Below are 22360 nucleotides of genomic sequence, written 5' to 3' on the forward strand. Positions count from 1 at the left end.
GAAGAGAGTGTATGTGAGTGAGGTGGAGGGGGGAAGAGGGAGGGGGAGGCCGAGGATGAGATGGAGGGATGGGGTGGAGAGGTATATGAGAGAGGGGGGTGTGAGTTGGGAGCAGGGCAGTGAAATGGCGGGGGACAGGGCGACTTGGAGGCGATTTGTTTGTGGCCACCCCAAACGGGATTGAGGCGTCTGGCAATAGATAGATAGATAGAATCATTCATTCATTGCCAGACACCATGTATCCCAAACTGGGTGGTCAAGGCTTAGTGTTAATTGTTTTACAGGGAGGGGCACTAATCCTCCACCAACCCCACTTGACACGTAGGGAGAACGTTATGCCAATAGCATCCGGTGTTCCCAGGCGGTCACCCATCCAAGTACTAACCAGACCCAACGTTGCTTAACTTCGCTGATCGGACGGGAAGCGGTGTACTCAACGTGGTATGGCCATTGTCATATATATATATATATATATATATATATATATATATGCAGTTTGGGTTTCTGCCAGGCAGGGGGACCACTGATGCCATATTCATTGTTCGACAGCTTCAGCAAAAATATATTGGAAAGAAAAGGGATCTGTATTTTGTTTTTGTTGATCTGGAAAAGGCCTTTGACAGAGTCCCTAGAGAGGTGGTGAAATGGGGAATGAGAAAGCTTGGCTTGGAGGAGTGGCTGGTTAGGGTGGTTATGGCCTTGTATTTGGGTGCTTGCACCCAGGTAAGAGTGAACGGAGATTTGGGTGATGAGTTTTCCGTGAATGTTGGTGTGCATCAGAGGTCAATTTTCAGTCCCACGTTGTTTATCATGGTACTTGAAGCCTTCTCACGTGACTTCAGAAATGGACTTCCGTGGGAGATGTTTTACACTGTTGATTTGGTGTTCATTGCAGAGAATGAAAGGGAGGCATAGGAAAGATTTAGGATGTGGAGAGATGGTATGGGGCACAAGGGCTTCAGGGTAAATGCAGATAAAACAAAAGTGATGATATCTAGGGTTGGTGGCGGTACAAAGACGAGGGAAAATGGTCATGTGCAATTTGCAACAAGGGCACAGGAAGTAATTCCGTCTTGTGAAGTGTTTGTGATAAATGGGTGCACAAGAGATGTAGTGATATTAGAGGTAGACTGCGAGATAATGCTGATTATATGTGTGCAGCGTGTCGGGGAGAGCAGGTAGAGATTGTCAGGCGCGAAAGGATTGAACTTGCTGGTGAGTCTCTTGAGTGTGTGGAAGAGTTTTGTTATTTGGGAGACATATTATGTGCTGGAGGTGAGGCTGGAGCTAGGTGTGTGGTTAGGGTAAGAAGTGATTGGAAGAAGTTCATGGAGCTGATGCCTCTCATGACATTGAGATGACTCTCCCTACGTGCTAAGGTGTCTTTGTATGCAGCATGTGTTAGAAGTGTGCATGGTAGTAAGACCTGGGCAGTAAAGGAAGAGGATACTTGCAGGCTGAAACGTACGGACATGGCAATGATTAGGTGGATGTGCAGTGTGGTCCCTGCGTGCAAGGCCTGAGGAGGCTGGGTTTACAATGGAAGAGTTGTGAGGTAGGATGGGACTGGAGTGTATTGGTGATGTGATGAGAAGTAGATTGAGATGGTTTGTGGATGTTGAGAGGATGGGGCATGATAGCTGGGTGCAGCAGGTGAGAAGTGTTAATACTGGGGGTGGGGCTGCGAGGGGTAGACCGAGAAAGATGTGGAACGAGGTCATTGTGACCTCAGGGTTAAAGGCCTGAACAGGGAGGCTACCATAGTTCAAGCAGCATGGAGAGCCGCCATTAGGTAACCAAGGCTGACGCACACAGACATGTTGGAGCCTTCAAAGACGAAACGAAACGATAAACACACACACACACACACACACACACACACACACACACACACACACACACACACAGATAATGTGTGTGTTCGTGTGTGTGTGTGTGTGTGTGTGTGTGTGTGTGTGTGTGTGTGTGTGTGTGTGTGCGTGTTTGTGTGTATACACACACACACACACACACACACACACACACACACACACACAGATGACGTGTTTAGAGAGAGAGAGAGAGAGAGAGAGAGAGAGTTACACAGATACACAAACCAAATTGTCTTTATGGTCCCTACAAGGCGACCTTAATGCGACCTAAACCTAGTCACAAAGGCTTGAGAAAAGGAAAATACAGTAGTTGGTTTTCTCACCCAACCTCCAAACCCCTTGCATTTGCCGCACTTCAAAAAATTATGGAGTAACTGTAACTTACTGAAATCAAAGGTCTGAGGGAAATTTCACAGGGGAGTCAGAAATTAGACTCAGAATGGAATGGAGAAAATGACTTTGAAGGTATATGATAATAATAAATTTATCCAACGCATACACAACTCTTTTGTATACTTTTCCTTAACATTAGCTTGAATATAATATTTTTTTCATCACCTCTTTACCTTGTCCACAATAAAGATGTATATACACATTCTCAGTGATGTCTACGTACTTTATTTACAAATTTAACATATTCAACTCAATCCCGCATAAAGCATAAAATTATGGGCTTCATTCTCTCGAGATTTGTAATAGAAAGACCACATTGTCTCGTGCAAAATCTACTTCCAAGAGATAAAAGTGTACTAAGTCGACTCTTTGCCTTGTCTACCTCCACACAGCTGTTGACTTTATACAGGGGTTTTATTCCCCCCTGTGTGGTGTACAACTCTCATGTATGGGAAGGCTTCATACATTTAGTTCTTGTCAACAGGTTGGAGTCAAAGGCTTTTCGTTTCATCATCTCTCCTTCTCTTGCTGACTCCCTTCAACCTCTGTCTTTTCTATCGCTACTTCAGTAGTCATTGTTCTCCTGAACTGTCTGCTTAAATTCCTCCTCTGTTATGGCGGGCGCATGAATTCTATCTGACAGCAAAATCTCAACCCTTTTCTGTTTAAACTCTCCAGTGCAAATGTTGACGATACTTCCAGTCCTTCATGTATGCAACAACTCTGAAACTACTTTCCATTGTATTTCCTTCTGCAATGACCTCCATTTTTTTTTTTTAACTAATGAGTCCCGCACTTCAAAATGAACTCATCTTCAATTTAGCTTTTTTCTTTCTTGGAAGGAATTTTTGTAGGCTTTTCAGCCTGTGGTCTCTTTTGCCATGCAGAAAAAAATATATATCCGTGTGAAAACATAATGCACAAATCAATTTACGTGAACTTTATGGATACACACGACATACATACACAGATAAATTTCTACTTGGAAATAAACACAATTTAAGGCAAATTCTAATTCTGGTGGGAGAACGGTGTAGGGTTTTTGATGAAGGTATTATGTTGGTGAGGTCAGCCAGCCACGTTTGACACATTAAATCAGATCAGGATAGGTCAGGTAAGGATAAGTCAGGATAAAAGTCTGAGCCTACCGCTGTACCCGTATCGTTCCTTATGCTTGATATTCCTGAGAGTTAGCCTACGTCTGGCAGGTGGCAATCTAGTCTGTTTTTCACAATGTTTATGGTGGTACTTTCCAATACATAATATAGGTACTCTGTTCCACTCCTCCATCAAGTCGTGGGTAAGAAATACTTAGTGCTGTCGAGGTTAACTCAAATTTATTCCCACGTGAAGCCAAGTCTGGGGCCAAGATGAAAAGCTCTGCTATACCCAACTTATTTAATTAATTAGGTATAATAAAACATTCACTCAACTTCCCTCTTAATCGTCGATTTTTCAAGTATAATATATCCAGGTCCGTAATTTTTCATCAAATAACTTGTTACGAAGAGAAGGTTTTATTTTCTTTGCTCGGCGATGTGCAGAATCTAGTTTACTACTATCTTTACACGAGTGGAGAAGAATATATATATATATATATATATATATATATATATATATATATATATATATACACACACACACACACACACACACACAGAATGTATGTGTGTGTGTGTGTGTGTGTGTGTGTGTGTGTGTGTGTGTGTGTGTGTAAAAAGAAAATTCTGAAAAGCATTACGAGGGGGTGGATACGAGAACAAAGGGGGAAAGGAAAGCAAATAAAAGCTGAGATAATGTGGACAGAAAAAAAAAATCAGAGAGGAAGAGTTAAAATAAACTCCTGAAAGGGCAAGAAATGCAGAAGAGCAATCTGGAGTTAGAAAAGAAGAAAGAAGGGGAGAAGAAGAAAAGAAGGGAAAGGAACATCAAGAAAGAGAGGAAGAAGCACGAGAAGGAAAAGGATTAGAACAACATTTTCTCCACTATCTTGTTACTGCCGCCAGACACTTTTATTCAGTCCAAGAGTTTTCTACTGGAAATGAAATTAAAGTTAAACAATTGCGTTCGTTGACTGCGCGACCTGCGTCCTGCCATAAAGCGTCATAGAAATGGAAGTGGTGAGCAACATAATGCTTGAGATGGGCTGGGTATATGTTGGACGGTGCAACTGAGGCAGGAAACTGTACCCAGTTAAAATGTGTGTTCTGGCTATATCGGGAGGTGTGAAATGATGATTAGGTCAAATGAACATCCAGGAATACATGTGTGGGCTACAATGTTGGAAACGGAAAAGAAATGGAGATATTTTTGGCAATGAAACATATGATATGGTAGTTAGGCGTCGGGTTGGCAGAAGAAATTAAAAAAAAAAAAATCTTTTGAAAATGGATTAAGTTAGATGAATTACACAGCAATGTAGGTTTATACCAAAGTTTTCGCCAACCGCAAAAACAACAACAAAGGCAAATTCTAGCTCCTCTGATATGATTGGCGTCTTGATCCATATCTATCTATCTATACAGAGAGAGAGAGAGAGAGAGAGAGAGAGAGAGAGAGAGAGAGACTAATCTGCGGAAAGGTCGGAATGAAAACGAGGGACAGCGATAAATTTGAGAAGGGAGAGACAGGCAAGGTTTTGCTGTAATCACTTCTCGAGCACAATTCTCAACTCTGTCTGTCTGTCTGTCTGTCTGTCATCTCTCTGTCTGTCTGTCTGTCTGTCTGTCTGTCTGTCTCTCTCTCTCTCTCTCTCTCTTATTTTCTTTATTCTTTTCCTCCTTAATCTAATTTTTTGTTAAATTAGTCTTGGTAATGGTTGGCTGGCAATCAAAGAGAGTTGGTCTGAATATTCGCCTTCGCATTCGCATCCGCAAATATATATATATATTTTTTTCGATATTTGCATTCACATTTGCATTCGCATGTTGTCATGCAAATATTCTGAGATTAGTAATTATGTAAGTTTACAAATTTTATAGACTATCAAATAAAGAGTTATATGCGTGAATTGATCGAGTTCTAGGCTAGTGTTGCTAACCAAGCAGGTGTGCCAAGCTAGCTAGAGTTGCTTGCTGCATCCTGCAGTGTTGCCAGATTCCAAGAAAAGTATGGATTTCTCCAGATTTTTTGTCTAATGACACATTTTGAGAATTTCTCATTAAGAAGTGGGTAACCTTTAACCCCTAAACCGCGGGGTTGTTTTGGCGCTCCTTGTGTGTCCAGCTGGGATATTTGCTCTCCGACAGACTTTGTAAAAATATTTGGCAAAAATTAGTCATTAGTCCTAGAATATTATAATTAAATATGCCTATGGCACATACCTTCAGGTTTCTCATGGGATGTTTGTTGAGCCTTCGTCAAGTACCGTAGGACTTGTGTAGACTTCTGAAGTTGGGTAACGAAGTCTCCACTTTACACTTCCCAACACCCCGTAATATGATTACCACAACCTGATATTATCACTAGTAACACTACTCTATGATTTCCAATTAGTTTGGAATCCATACTCCAAAAAAAAAAACTCTGTGAAAGCAATGAAAATTACGAGCGCGTACGAGCTTCCCACTTGCGTTCGTTCCCCGCTGGTATTCTGTCATTTATTATTCATAAAAACACACACTTTATATTCCTATTACTATATAACACTTATATATATCTATAGTCTTTATCCATAAGTTTCCTTCAGTAATAGTAGTTTATTGTCACTGTAGGCATTCAATTTCTCTTTCAGTAAAATATGTAGAGAGCCAAGGTTTCACTTTCACTGTCATAACTTCAAGTATTTGTGCTCATAATCTTATATTACTAATTATTTCCATTTCTATTTACATTTTCTATTGTATTTTCAATATTTACACTTCTATTTTACTTACACTATGTTATGCACTGTCACTTGCAGTAACTTATAAAACTATATTACACTGTTCCATCATATTTACATCCTTTGCTTTCACTTGCTATTTACACATATTTACACATTATTTAAACATTATTTACACATTATTTACATTTTCCACTTGCACGTTTAGAACTGCTTCAGGCTGTGGTAATCAACAAAGCAGGTAATGCAGAGGGGAACCTGGCACTCAGTGCACTGCCAAGAGGTGCGTTTGTGCTCAGGTGTGCGTCAGGTGGTATGTGCACACACCTGGCACCTGAGGATCGCAGCCTTCCTCTTGGTTGTGGCAGGCATTTGCACCAGTCTGTGCCGATCCATGTACGTCCTCTGCTCAAATCTGTCGGGAAGTCTTATGTACGCCCTCTGCTCAAGTCTGTCGGGAAGTCTTACAGTATGGTGCCTTGGAGCTGCTGCTGTCACCCTACCATATCTTTCAAGCAGCTGCTGAACACAAGTCCTGGCAAACAACCTCTGAGAGAAGAATTTGGGTGGCTTTATCTTCATCTTGTACAGGATGAAGGCATTCAGCATCGTCATGTCAATGAAATGCAGAAAAACTTTCCTGTACCACCTAGTATTTTTCCTGAGGCAGTCAATCTCTCCAATCATCATGTCGGACTTGTCCACCAGCCGCATGTTGATATTATAGTCTATGGTATCATCAGGTTTCCTCACAGGTTCACCTGTCCTACGGTCGACCTTCCCACTGTCTTTCAGTTCCCCCTTGTGTACAGTGGTAAGCATGTGCACGACCTCTTGTCATGCCACTGTATTGCCAGCATCTTCTCAGACTTGTGTAGGTGCACGTCTCCTCGCTGCGAGTTTCCTGCCTCTGGGAATTTGGGGAAGTGGGCACGATTGCTCTTCACAGTGCCGCAGGAGCCGATGATGTACTCTGAAAGGTATTTAGCAAGTTTCGGTGCTGTTTAATAGTTGTCAGCATACAGCACATGATTCCCACCAAAATACCTTTCAAGGAGCACTTTCACTACACAGCCAGAGAAGCCAAGGGGGTGTGTTTTGTCCAGATCGACAGTGCTGGCTGAATAGATGACGAAGTCAAGGATATACCCCGTCTTACAGTCGCATAGTACAAAGAATTTGATCCCAAAGTGATGGCGTTTGCTTGGAATGTACAGTACAAACATAAGACGTCCCCTGAATAGAACCAAGGATTCGTCTATGACAACCTTCTGAAAGGGGTGGAAGAATGACATAAACTTATCCTTCATTCTGCTCAGAATCTCCCGGATCTTCCAGAGTGGGTCGGTCTGGGAAGGTACATCATTGTTGGAATAGTGCAGGTTTCCCATGATGTTCTGGAAGCGATCTCTGGCCATGTACTTATTGAAGGTGGGTGAGGGTAGTAAGGGGTCTATGAACCAGTATTCTTCCAACTCATGCTTCTTTGAGTGTGGCATGAGAAGCATGAGGGCGAAGAACACATACAGCTCCTGCACTCCCAGCACGGTCCACTGTTGCATCTTCGCTGCACCTGCACCACTTGCAGCACGTTGTGATTCGTACCTGTTAGTCTCATCACATATGTGCTGCATGACTTCGTCATCGGGGAAAGCCAAAAGGAAGTTCACACACTCAGCATCCTCGTCAAGAGTGAAGGCAGATTGTATCCCTGAGGAACTCTTGTCGAAATGAAGATGTTCAGGGCCGAAATCGGAACCTTCCATCCACACGAAGGCGTCCAGGATTCCCTGTCGTGGTGGTGTGAGGTGGGTGAGGGTCGAGGGTGGCTGTGAGGCAGACTGGGCTGTTTCATGGTCACTCTCACTGACCCTAGGTTGCCGTGTAGCACTAACAGCCCTTACTCTACTTGCTACTCTACTTTTACAACAAGCCAGGGATTTACCTCTTCCCCTATGGCCTGCCTTCACTGTAGGTGCTGGTGGAGATTCCGATGACGAAGACTCAGGAGAAAATTCCGCTGAAGATGAGGAAGAAATTAGTGAAGTGGGGCTGGGGGAGCGGGGAGTTGATTCACCTCGGGACTCATGGCGGGCTGGGTCATGCGGGGCCATTGTTCTGGGGCTAACCCACCATTTCACTCCCTTCCCAAATCATTCCCTTCCTGCAGTAAGGGCTCCTTTCCCTTGGAGCTAAGGATAACTTGGGACACTGAAACACTCGTACTAGGAGTTTCTATCACGATTTCCTCCCCAGGCTCATCACACGATTCACTCGAAAGATCAAAGTCACTATCCTTCATCATCATTGATAATTCTGCCAGTTCATATTCCACTGCTGAGTCACTAAGTCCTTTACTGCTTCCCACACGAGTTTTTCTAAGGGCAGAGGTCACAAGGCCCTTTGCAATGGGCGCAGAAGCAGCAGAAATGGCGGGGCGCGAGTGCGACATGGTTTCACCTCAGAGGACGACAAGGAACTGAATGACGTGGCGTATATTGGCAGGCAAGAGTTGACAATGTGATTAAGGTGACAGCTGCTAAGTACATGCTATGAAATGATTGGTAGGAAATCTCGACAATACATAAAAAAATAGGTAGTTCCAGGTGAATGTAAATATCACTTAGGCTTCTCCCTTCCTTCTTTATATATATTTTTTTATTACAAGAATAGATTATACGGCATATTTCAAGGGGAAATTAGTGGGGGAAATTAGCAAACGAGTGCACGTGAGGTGTTGTCAGGTGATAATTAGCCAATTCCAGGTATATGGCACTATCACTTACCTTTTTCTTATTTTTTGTATATATTATTATGTATAAGAATAGGGCATAGGGCTTATTTCAATGGATGAAATCAGTGGAATATTCCGGGGAAGATTTGCTTAGCGCAACAGGGCTGGGTAGGTGAGAGGCGAGGGTAATGGAGGGGAGGTAGGGAGGGGAGTCAAGAACTGGGAAAAATGGCTAAATTGTCAACAATGGATGGGAGTACAGATGACATTAGGAGCGCTGACTATTGTTGGACATTGGCAATGCTGACAGATGATACAAGCCACCACTTGTAACCCCAGGAGAATTCAAAATAACACAGAATCACAAAAGTGATGCCCCGCGGTATGATCCATTGCGCCCAAGCATCACGAAAGTGATGCCCTGAGGTTAAGGGTTTAAATTTCAAGAAATATCAAGAAATTTTGAGAGAGAGAGAGAGAGAGAGAGAGAAAGAGAGAACGCCTGTCTGAAGTGACCTGTTGTGGGTCTGTTCAAAGTTCGTCCAGGACGCGTCTGATGCCCTCAGGGAATGCAAGGAAGAGCTGTGTCCTCGTCCCGCATCCTGATAACGTAGAAAATTTATAGAAGTTTGTTCATTCAGTTTTTTATGGCTAATACTGTTACAATGAAATGAATTCACACACAAAAAAAGACGAACATGTCATGTGTCAATGTCATCAAAGAATATTCGCATTTGCATTTGTATTCGCGAACATTGAAAATTCATATTTGCATTCGCATTCGCGAATGTTGAAAAACATACATTTGGACCATCACTTAAATATATATATATATATATATATATATATATATATATATATATATATATATATATATATATATATATATATATATATATATATATATATATATATATATATATATACACAGACTAAAGTCAAAGGCATTATTGAAATAATAAAAGAACAGAAGTGTGGGTCGACAGGCCATGTAGCAAGAATAAGGGATAACCGATGGAGCAAGAGGGTGACTGACCGGACACCAAGAAACTGTAAGCGTAGCAGACAACGGTCAGACAGGCAATGGAGTAATGAGATAGAGAAATTTGCAGGGAAAACGTGGGGAAAATTGGCTCAGTAAAGGAATTCGTGGACAAGGTTGGGGCAGGCCATTTTTTAGACTTGTAATGGCTAATGATGATGATGATGATGATGATGATGATGATACGGCATACACGGTACATTAATAAGAATAAACCTAGAAAAAGAGAGAGAGAGAGAGAGAGAGAGAGAGAGAGAGAGAGAGAGAGAGAGAGAGAGAGGAAAATAGACAGACAGATAGATAGACAAACAGACAGACAGACAAACATCAGTCAGTGCTGCAACGCTTACTATGTAGGAATGGCCAATGTTTTAGTGATGCCTCGTATATAAAGAATAGTAACCTTTTCATTAAAACACTTGTGACACCTATACTCCGTTTTTTTTTTTATTGAGGCGAAGATGGACTTGACAGGTTGATGATGACTGGCTGAATGCAACATGTCTGAAAAATACTTACTATCCCAAATTTCCCTCTCAGATATTTGTTGTCAGTTAATAGTGCTAGATTATGAAGTAATGTTGCATTCAGCCAATAATAACCAATCTGTCAAGTGCATCTTCGTCTCGATAAAAAAAAACTGAGTATAGTTTTATTCAAATGGACTAAAGGGCCTTCGCTTTATAAGTGCAAAACGATGTGGCCATTCTCTCCCTCTCATTTTTTTTCTTTTGCTTTTTTCTTTAATCAATTATAGCTCCTAAGTAAAAAACCGTATACCAGCGTCAACCATATTAGGCAGCAAAACGCATTGTAACAACCGATGTTTCTTCCATAGCGAGCATTCGAGCTGCAGTATGCTACTAATATCTTAAAGGCATATAATCTCATTCTGAGGTCTTTCAAGATATGTAAATCTCCACGGATTTGTGTCGCTCCATTCCATGTAAGGCAATGAGAGGTAATCTGTGGGAAAAACAGATCCACAGAGAAAATTATGTCCAAGGGAAAACTAGGTTCATAGGAAAAACAGGTCCAAGCTGAAAATTTGGTTCATGGGGAAGATTAGGTCCATGAGGGAAATAGCTGTCAAGGAGAAAATACACCCAAGGGGTAAATAGGTCAATGGAGAAAATATATTAAAGGAGGAAATAGGTCCATGGTGAAATGACAGGTCAATGGGAAAAGAGATCCAAGATGGGATGTAAGTCTCAGCGGGAAACAGATTCAAACGGAAAAATAGGTTGTCAGGGAAGAGACAGATCCCTGGTGGGAAACAGGTAGATGGCACCTACAGGGTGTAGCCCGAAATGGGTTCATGTGCTAGTAGTAAATGATTTGGTAGCTAGCTTCCATGGTAAAATTAAAAAATATATATTCACAACTGGTTCATTACATGTTGACGGGGAGGCCAAGGATGAGATTGAGGGTTTGGAGTGGAGAGGTATATGAGAGAGGGGGGTGTGAGCTGGGAGCAGGGCAGTGAAATGGCGGAAGACAGGGCGACATGGAGGCGATTTGTTTGTGGCCACCCCTTACGGGATTAAGGCGTCTGACAATAGATTGATAGACAGACGTTTTGAAATGAGAAAAATACTGAAACAAGAGGTGTAAGAAGCCCAGAACCAAGAGGGCATCAAGATAAGAGGAGATTTAAAGTTATCTTTAAATCTCCTATTATCTTGAGATAATAGGAAATTTAAAGATAGGAGATTTAAATATAATGTATTTCTACATTCCACGTGACATGAATGTTTTGAGTCCATTGTGGAATGTTGTAAAAGATAAAGAATTCTGGATATCCCCTAATCCAAAATGGTCTCTCGTTTATATGCTTTTAAGATCTCTTATTCTTTTACATTTTTCTCATCTCCAGATGTTAGCTATTGTTTCCAAGTGCAGATACTTCACCTCACTATGAATACACACACACACACACACACACACACACACACACACACACACACACACACACACACACACACACACACACATCAGTTTATCTGTCTATGTGTGTCTGTATGTCTATCTATCTCATTATGTATTACGTTTTTTCTCCATATGATGCTGCAGGGGATCATCATCATCATCATCATAATCATCATCATCATCATTTGCAGATTTGCCATTTAAGGTAATATAATGTAACTTGTATCATATATGGTTAAAATTTTAAATTACATCACGGGTGCGTTATGTGTGAAAATTTTAATGGTTTACATTTTTTACGAATGTAGGTTGCACTTAGTTTATGGATATTACAATCATGTTTACGCTCTCTATCAGTTTTCTTTTTAGTAAATTCAGCACAATTTTACTCTGATGAAAAATTTTAATAACATTTAGCTGATATCTGAGCTTGTGGACAACAATATATATACGATTTAAATGAGTGCCAGATGTCATCGCTTCATAGGATGTGATAAGACGTTAAAAGCATGGAACTATTATTAACTTGAATCTCATGGAAAATCTAGGTTGCTATAAAATATGAGGTTATTAACAAAAACATATTAGACATTGAGAAATAAAGGATTGATGATCGCGCACACACACACACACACACACACACACACACACACACACACACACACACACACAACTAGCCCATCACCACAAGAAATACCACTTCCATAAGCACCTTTACTACTACAAATAATAACACTACCGCAGATACTACCAACACCAGCGGTACCCTTATCACCCTAGCTATTAAAACGACCACAACTACCATCACTACAACAACTATCACTTCCACTGCAATAACATCCATTACTAACAATACTGACATCTCTGCCAATACAATCAGTCCTGCCACCATAACGACTGTCACTACCCAACCTGCCGTCACTATCGTTAGTATTTCAAATAAAAGACAGGAGTGCTCTACTGTAAGATTTGTTATAAAATGGTATGGGAATCTCAGGAGTGTGTATCAGGGAGTTATAAGGTTTCGGTCAAGGAGTACCAGATGCTCTCCAGATTTTGTCACTAGTTAAAACACACGTGTCATTTTTTTTTTTTTTTTTAGCACTGGTCCACAAACCTTACTTGGAGGAAAATCAGGTATAGAGGGGGCGGCAAACTATTGAAATTATCCCTTCATTGCCATATTGACTCTGCACAGAACAACTAAAAAAAAGAAAAATCGAATTACCAGTATTTCATGTTTTGCATACAGTCGATGATGTTACTTGGGAAAGTATGTCCGGTATACAGATTGATATTATGAATAAAATGAATGAGATGAAACCCAGAGGTAACGGTAATGTTAACAGCAAATTCTATTTAGCCTTCCGGAGAGTGGGGGCCAAATGCTGGCCTATCGGAATCCACAACATATAAGGCTAGGAGACCAACCTGCGCCTCTGTCAGCATTTACAAGACTGATTTACCTGCAGGGTGAGATGCCAGGCTCCCCTCCCCTCTCACTGGAGAGGCAGTCCCATGTTGTCCCACCCAAAACTATTCGACACGATCAGTTTTTTTTACCTGGGAACGCTAACAGTGGCACAGATCCCGCGCTAGGTTATAGTTGAAGTCGCAGTGGGACCATCGAGGCATGGTAGCAGGTGTTTACACTGGCCAAGTGTTAGGCTGCTTGGAACCCTCAGTAATCGCCCCAAACACCGGGTGGGAAGAGACAGTGACAGTTTCTTGCATAAGAACACGAAATTTTGCACAAAGGGGCCACGTTTTGCAGTAGGTAAGACCCTCAAAGGCCAGTGAGTTTGAGACGGCCACTGGGGGCCCTGGCCAAAGCCTTTATGCATGGCGATGTTTTTTTTAACCTTAGAATAAGAAATTTTGAATACTGATAGACATTCACCCTGGATATGTTTTAGACAGGGTGGAACCCCAAATGGCCACCACCCCACGGGTGGAGAGGCTGTCCCTGGGGAGTTGGGATTACACAATAGTTATTACGTTAGCACACAAATTTCTGCACAAGAGTAGACCTTCACCCGGACCAGAGTATATAGAGGGTGGGTCCCCGGGGTTCGCCACTCCTCGCCCGTAAATAATTACTTCCTTCCCCTTACCAAACTGCAGGGGCGGGTGCTGCTGTGGAATGTATCCTTTGCTTTGTATTAAAAATTTTCGGCTAGAGACAGAAAATGCCTTAATGCTTCCTATTATATTTTTTGAATTTAATCTTCACTCATGTACTTTCTATTTACGGCGGTGTTATTATCAACGTCGAGTTTGTAGTTATCTGATCGACTTAGTTTCTGGGCATTGAACTACATATATATGCAGTATATATACATATATTAACACACACACACACACACACACACACACACACACACACACACATATATATATATATAGAGAGAGAGAGAGAGAGAGAGAGAGAGAGAGAGAGAGAGAGAGCTAGGTAGATAAATATAGATATATATATATAGATAGATAGATAGATAGATAGATAGATATGTCAAAGAACGGATGTATATTTATGTATGTACTGTATGTTTGTATGTATATATGTATGAACGCACATGTTGACATAATACTTCCTGCCTGATCCGATTAGGATCAGAACTGGAACATATATTGTATTTAGATTTGCCAAAAAGTTATCCAGGTCAGGAGCAGCTCCACTAAAGTACTTGGGTCAAGGCCAGATTTCAGGGTGAGGGGTTCTTTCTTGAATACCATATCTGATCTGCATCAGATTTCGCACTTACTCTGTGTGTGGGAATGGGAAGAATGGTTTCGATTTTGGTGCACACCGATCCAGAACGTAAGGTCATGGGCAAAGGTTATTGTTCGGGTAGGATTTCGCTGTGTGCTCCGAGTATCCAGTTCTTCTTCTTCTTCTTCCTCTTCCCGCTGGCCTTTATACCAGCGGGAGTGGTAGGCGGGTAAAGACCTATGATTCTTCTGCCCTCCACACATGTATGTGGGATACAACCTTGAAAAACAGTTTTACCCCAACGTTGAAGTTAATAATAGGCCAATAATCCGTAATTGTCACAACTTTCCAAGTACTCCAATACTCTACCACAAGTACTACAACTGTCGTCACTATTTGTCGTCAATAAAACCAAGAGACCACATCTGCCACCATCACTACCAAAGACCACAACTGTCTTCACCAAACTACCACCCCAACACCACCAAGCTACCACAACTGTCATCAAGCTACAAATACCATCAAACTACCACAGCTGTTACCAAACAACCACCATCATCACTATCAAACTACCAGAACTCTCATCAAACTATCACGACCACCAAACTACCACAGTTGTCATCATCAAACTACCACCACCAAACTACCATAACTGTCATCACTCAGTTGCCACCACGAACACCATCAAGCAACCACAACTGTCATCACCCAACTACCATCGCTACCAACACCAAAGTACTACAGCTGTCACTGCCAGACTACCAACACTACCACCACCAATCTACCACAACAGTAATCACCTATTTACGTCCAAACTCCCACCATTATTATCACCAACCTACCACCACTACCAGCACCAAAGTACCACAGCTCCCACCATTCCCTGAGAGTCACCTCAAATGTCGGTTTTCAGTAAAAACTATCAGAATGCTGGTCTGTCATACAAAGAAGGAGGAGGGAGGGACGAATAAAGAGGGGAAGAGAAGGAGGAAGAGAAGAAAAACCACAACAGGAAGAAGAGAAGAAAAAGGTTAGGAAGAGGAAAAGAAAAGAACAATAGCAGGAAGAGCAGGAGGGAAGCGTTACCAGAAGAACAAATGAAGCGATGAAAAAAGGGGAGAGAATGATGGAAAAAGAGAAAAGAGGACGAATGACTTAAGAGATGAAGAGAAGGGAGGAAAAAAAGGAGAGAGAGAGAGAGAGAGAGAGAGAGAGAAGAAAAGGGAGGGAGAAAATGGTAAGACGTGAATGAATGGAAAATGAGAGAAAACAGGAAACCGAAATAATAACAGGAGGAAAAGCTAGAAGGAAGAGTAACCAGAAGAAGATGATGGGTGAAGAGAAAAAAGGAAGGTAAGAAGGAAAAGAAGGAGCGAGAAAGAATGAATAATAAAACGAAGAGAATGGAGGAGTTAAGATAGGAAGAGGAGGGAAATTGTTGGGAGAGACGGAAGAAATGAGAGAGGAATAGGAATATGCAAGAATAAGCAAAGGAAGAGCAGGAGAGAAGGGAAGAAAAAGAAGAAAATGGGAAGGAAAACTAATAGAAGGAGGATTAGTGAAGGAAAAAGGGAGGAGAAAGAGAGGAAAGAATAATGGGATGAAGTGGAAAGGGAAGGAGAGGAAGAAGAGACTGAGGAAAAAAATAAGAAAGAAAATGGACCAGAGAAAGAAATGGAGAAATAAAGAGAGAAAAAGGATGAGGGGAAAAGTAAGGAGAGGGAGGGGAAATGAATGAATGAACAGAGACGGAGGAAGACATAGCGAAGGAGAGAAAGCATAATGAAATGAAGTGGAGGAGGAGGTGGAGAGAGAAAAGAGATGGAGAAGTAATAACACATGAAAAACCCTAGTATACTGAGAGAGAGAGAGAGAGAGAGAGAGAGAGAGAGAGAGAGAGAGAGAGAGAGAGAGAGAGAGAGAGAGAGAGAACGCCCGGAATATATGATAGTGAAAAAGTTGGAAAAAATGAAAAGAGTATGATGAAAGCGAGGGATGAAAGAGCATAAAAGAGGGAGGGAGAGAGGGAGGGGAAGGAGAGACTGAAAGAGAGAGAGGGACAGAGGGAGGACAGGGTACGGAGGAAGAATTAAGCAAAGATTTCAAGATGAGAGAATCTTGGAAAACTGTGAAAGGAAAAAACAATGATAAAGGACGGAGGGAGGGATGGAGGGATGGAGAGAGAGTGGGACGGAAGGGTGAAGGGGAGAATGGGATGGATGGATAGAGGGAAACAAAGGATAATAGGAAGGAAGGAGAAGAACAGATGAAGCGGCTAGAGGAAGGGAATCGTCTGGAGAATGGGAGGTGAGGGAGTATATGGTTGGCTGGCTGAAAGGATGGTCGGAGTAAATGAATAGAAGAGGGACGAAGCGAGACAGTTAAGGAGGTTAGTGGAGAAGAGAAGGATACGGAAGGAGGGAAGAATGAAAGCAGAGGAATCAGAGGAGAAGGAAAGCACAACGGAGTAAAAAAGGAGAGCAAAAGCCACAGACTTAATGGCGTTCTAGCAGCTACTTGTTACAGGGATGACTAGGACTGTGGTATCTGGTACTATGAAATGAAGATATAAATAGTAAATTGGAAATAATAGATGTCAGAAGTGGACAGAAGGAGGAAAAAAAAGGAGGAGAGGTAAAAAGGAATATATATTACAGTATACAGGAAATACAAATAACAGGAGGCTATTGGCCAGTAGTGATGTTATAAGCTGGGGCAAAACTAACAACACCAAAATATCGAATCAATATGTGTGAGTAAAGGGCAGAAAAGAGGAAAATTTCTCCCTTTCCTCCTCGACCCTTTTCTCTCTTTTTTTATTTTTGGTAAAATAGCCCTCTAGAAAAATAACTGTAAATGGAATAAAAAAAAAAAATGTATGCAGTGATGTCTCCGACTCGCCCATCAGGCTGAACAGACACAATCCATATCTACATCTACATCTATACCTATATCTCTATCTATCTACTTATCAATCTGTCTATATATATATATATATATATATATATATATATATATATATATATATATATATATATATATATATATATATATATATATATATATATATATATATATAAATGCGTCAATGCAAGATCGTGCAAGGAGAGTGAAATACAAGTTCTGGACAAATGTGAAATTGTTCATGGAAAAGTTTGAATGGAATGATAGGGTGTTTTTGATTGGAGATATGAATGGAAAAGTAGGGAATGTGAAGGTGGATGGAGTAGTTGGTGAGTGGGGTGTGCCTGCTGAGATAGATGAGAATGGCAGTGCCTTGGTGGACATTTGTGCCGGGAGGGGATTGGTGATAGCCAATACCCTCTTCAGGCACAGAATGATCCACAGGTATACGGGGCGAATGATGAGTAGGGACGATGGTGAACTGAATGAACGGAAGGCAATGATTGATTATGTATGTGTGGATGACAGGATGAGAAGGTGTGTAATGGATGCAAGAGTATATAGAGATTGGGGGAGTGGACTCTCCGACCACCACTTGATGGTGGTCAGAATCAGTGTCCAAAAGAAATGGAGAAGTAGAAGAAGGGAAGGACAGGAGGAAGTAGCTCATACAAGGAGGGTGGAAAAGTTAAAAGAGGATGGGAAAAGGGCAGAATATAAGAGGGAAGTGGAGGAGCGCTTGGGTAAATATGGATTGGAGCAGATGGAGGACATGGAAGGTGTGTGCAAAGTATTCACAGAAGAAATCTGTGCAACATGTGAGGTGGTGTGTGTGGGGTGAAGAGAAGATGAAAGGGGGTGCAGGAACTGCATGGTGGAATGAAGAGGTGAGACAGGCTGTTGCACAAAAGAAGAAAGCGTTAACGAGTGGATGAGATATAGGGGCGTCGAGGAAGCTGAGAGACGGAAGAGAGAGTTGTATGTAGAGAGGAAGAAAGAGGTAAAAAGATCAGTAAGAGTAAGAAGAGAGTGGATGAGGAATTTGGAAGGAATTTGAGTGTAAAGTGGAGGGAATGTAAGAAAATGTTCCAGAAAGAGGTAAAGGGAGTTAGACAGGGTGCCAAAGAAGTTAGTTGGGGAGTGGAAGATAAAAACGGTAGATTACTAGTGGAGAAGGGAGAAAAAGTGAGTAGATGAAGAGAACACTTTAACGAAAGGTTGAACATAGAGAATGAAAGTAATGCTAGTATAAGTGGCTGGGGAATGGCTGGGAGAAGAGGGAATGTTAGAAGAGAGGAAGAAATCAGTAGGATGGAAGTTGTGGAAGCGATGAAGAAAGTTAAAATGAGGAAAGCCTCAGGAATTGATGAAGTGTTCGGTGAACTGCTGAAGCATCGGGAAGAGATAGTAGTAGAATGGATGTGGGAGATGTGCAGATTGGCCTGGGAGGAAGGTAGAGTCCTGGATGATTGGAAGTCAGGTATAACTATTCCCCTGTACAATGGAAAAGGAGGAAAAGAAGTATGTGGTTATCATAGGGGCATTTGTCTTCTTAGTGTAATAGGAAAAGTATATGGTAGGATACTTATTGACAAAGTTAGAGAAATAACAGAGGAATTAGTTGGAGAAGAACAGGGAGGTTTTAGGAAGGGAAGAGGTTGTGTAGATCAGATATTCATTTTTAGGTGTTCAGTGTAAAAGTTTCTAGAGAAGGAAAAGAAGTTGTATGTGGCCCTCATGGATTTGGAGAAAGCATATGACAGGGTGGATAGACAAGGATTGTGGAAAGTGTTAATAACATATGGAGTAGATGGGAAGTTGTTAAATGCCGTGAAGAGTATGTATGAGGGTGCTATGGCTGCATTGCATGGTTTTTTTTTTTTTTTAAATAAGTAACAGAACGGAGGACGGAAAAACAAATGAGTAAAAAAAAAATAATCCATACACCAGATTACTGGTGTCCTTTTTTCATTAAATATCTGTAACAGTTAGACTTGAACAGTTGTGGGTTGAAATTTGGAGGGAAACTACTCTAGGGAAGCGAGTTCCAGAGAGATTCAGTTCGGAGAATGAAAGAATTCTGATAGGCAGAAGTTCTGCAATATGGCTGAGTGACATTCCAGTCATGAGCGCTACCAGATGCCCGTGTAGCACGAGGGAAAGGCATGGAGAGGTGGCACCATGGACGCAACTTCGTCTGAGCATTTGCCAAAAAAATATCTGTAAAATAATGCAAGGGAGGCAACATTCCTTCTTCCTTACAGGGGAGGTAGTTTATATGTAATGGCAGGGTTGTTAATGATTCTAACAGCTTTGTTCTGAATTTTGTCTAGTTGTCTTAATGCAACCTCTCAACAACCATTCCACAAGGGTGAGCAATATTCAAGCTGAGAGCGCACATGACTCTAATAAATTATAACTAACTGCTCATTGGCGAAGAAGTTACGGCCTCTGTAGTGAGCTGAGTGACTTCTTCTATTTGAAGGTTGGATTGAAACAGGGATGTGTCATGTCTCCATGGTTGTTCGATCTGTATATGGATGCCGTTATAAAAGAGATACAAAGTAGGGCAGTGGATGTTGAAGTGGCCCTAGTGAGAGAGGGCAGTGTTTGGAAACTCCCTGTACTGTTGTTTGCAGATGATACTGTGTTGTTAAGTGAAGACGAAGGGGAGCTGAAAGGCTTGGTGGATGAGTTTGGGAGAGTATGTAAGAAAAGGAATCTCAAGGTGAATGTAGGGCAGAGTAAAGTTATGGTCTTCGAGAGAGGTGAAGTCAGTGAATGTACAGTGAGGCTGGATGAGGAGGAAATGGAAAATGTGAGTGCGTTTAAGTACTTGGGTAGTGTGATGAGTAAGGATGGAAGTTTGGAGGGTGAAGTGCTTGAAAGGGTGCAACAAGGAAGAAAGGTTGCTGGTTCCTTGAAAGCAGTGATAAGAAACAGGGAAGTGAGCATGGAAGTGAAAAAGTTACTACATGGCAGTATTGTGATACCAACTCTAACGTATGGAAGTGAAAATTGGACCTTGTTGGAGGGACAGAAATCAAGAGTGAGAGCAGTGGAAATGAGTTATTTGAGAGGATCATGTGGAGTCACATGGAGAGACGGATTGACAAATGAGGAAGTGAAGGATCATTGTGGTGTGGATGTGGATGTGATAGGAAGCATTAGGAAAAACACGCTGAGGTGGTTTGGCCATGTTGAGAGGATGGAGAGTGAGAAACTAACGAGGAGAGTATATGTGAGCGAGGTGGAGGGGGTAGAAGGAAGGGGAGGCCAAGGATGAGATGGAGGGATTGAGTGGAGAGGTATATGAGAGAGGGGGGTGTGAGCTCGGAGCAAGGCAGTGAAATGGCGGGGGACAGGACAACATGGAGGCGATTTGTTTGTGGCGACCCCTACGGGATTGAGACATCTGGCAATAGATAGATAGATAATTAGGAGTGAATGGTAGGGACGCTTACCATCCACTCACTCGATGTAATGCTGCTCTCAGTTGCCTGCCCTTTCCTCTCATCCTTCCTTATTTCCATCCTTCCTCTTCTTTCTTTCCTTCATTCTTTCCACTTTCTTCTCCTTACGGGTGACACGACACTGAATGACAAGTCAAATGGTTTCCTGTACACCAGGAAACCATTTACTACGCTGGATGGTAACCATATAACCAAATTATAGTGCCTGGTGCTTTAGTAGGCAATTAAGGCTCTCCAATGGGACTGAGCCGGTGCAGATTTGTATCCAAGAGGTTGTTGGGGTTTATTACTCAGGTAACGCCACTCAGGGAAGGGTAAGGCAGGGCACTTTCATCTTCAGTGTCAGGACCAACTTGCCTAGCCTCGGGTTCCTACGCTCCTCATGGGGTAACACTGGATTAGATTATGACGGACTGTATATATATATATATATATATATATATATATATATATATATATATATATATATATATATATATATATATATATATATATATATATATATATATATATATGTATGTATGTATATATATATCATCTCATCTCATCAGCCATTTGAGTGTCCACTGCTGGACCGGCCTATCCAAACTGAAGCGGGGACGATACAGGCAATATATCTCCACCAAGTGGCTTAGGCTGTCTGGCAGAGATTGTATGTAGGGTGAGAAGTGTTTGTAAGTGTAAATGTAGTGTTGGAGTGGCTTTGGATGTATGTGTAGTCTGTGAACCAAGTGTAATCGGCCTGTGTAAGCCGACTGGCTGCAAGCATAAGTTATAGTATGCAACACTGGTTCAACCACAGCACCCCTTATGTCTGCCAAGCAGTACGTGGCCAGAAGAACGCTCCCAAAGTTTATTACCCTGGCGGGGTGCGAACCCTCATTCTTCAGTGTACGAAAATGCACACTTTACCACTGTACCACAGAGGCTCCATATATATATATATATATATATATATATATATATATATATATATATATATATATATATATATATATATATAATGCCACTCAGGGAAGAGTACGGCAGGGCACTTTCATCTTTAGTGTCAGGACCAACTTGCCTAGCCCCGGGTTCCTACTCTCCTGATGGGGTAACACTGGATTAGATAATGAATGGACTGTGTGTGTGTGTGTGTGTGTGTGTGTGTGTGTGTGTGTGTGTGTGTGTGTGTGTGTGTGTGTGTGTGTGTGTGTGTGTATAGATAGATAGATAGATAGACAGATTGATAGATAGATAGATAGATAGACAGATATAGATAGACAGATAGATACATACATACATACAGTAATCTTCCCATTATCCGACATAATACAGCCAAAGGCATGTCCGGAAGTGGGTCCGTCCAGATAGTGGGCCCCTGCCTCCTGGACTGGTACTTATGGACCCTAACCCAGCCTAACTCAGAAAAACACCTACACAACTCCCTACCAGACATGCAAAGCATTTATTTAAGGCCCTATTCACACAAGTAAGACATA

The 22360-nt window shown here is 41.7% G+C and overlaps 1 non-coding gene across 1 annotated transcript; it reads right to left on the reverse strand.

Annotated features, from left to right (window-relative positions):
• Positions 1-336: 336 nt before the first annotated feature.
• On the reverse strand, positions 337-455 carry LOC145396875 (5S ribosomal RNA). The gene has a single exon (XR_013896847.1). It is a non-coding gene; the product is annotated as a 5S ribosomal RNA (ribosomal RNA).
• Between the last annotated feature and the right edge of the window lie 21905 nt (positions 456-22360).

Source organism: Coenobita brevimanus, chromosome 4 (genome assembly GCF_032717465.1).
Source record: "Coenobita brevimanus isolate Jiangsu-jjx chromosome 4, ASM3271746v2, whole genome shotgun sequence".
Classification (NCBI taxonomy): domain Eukaryota; kingdom Metazoa; phylum Arthropoda; class Malacostraca; order Decapoda; family Coenobitidae; genus Coenobita; species Coenobita brevimanus.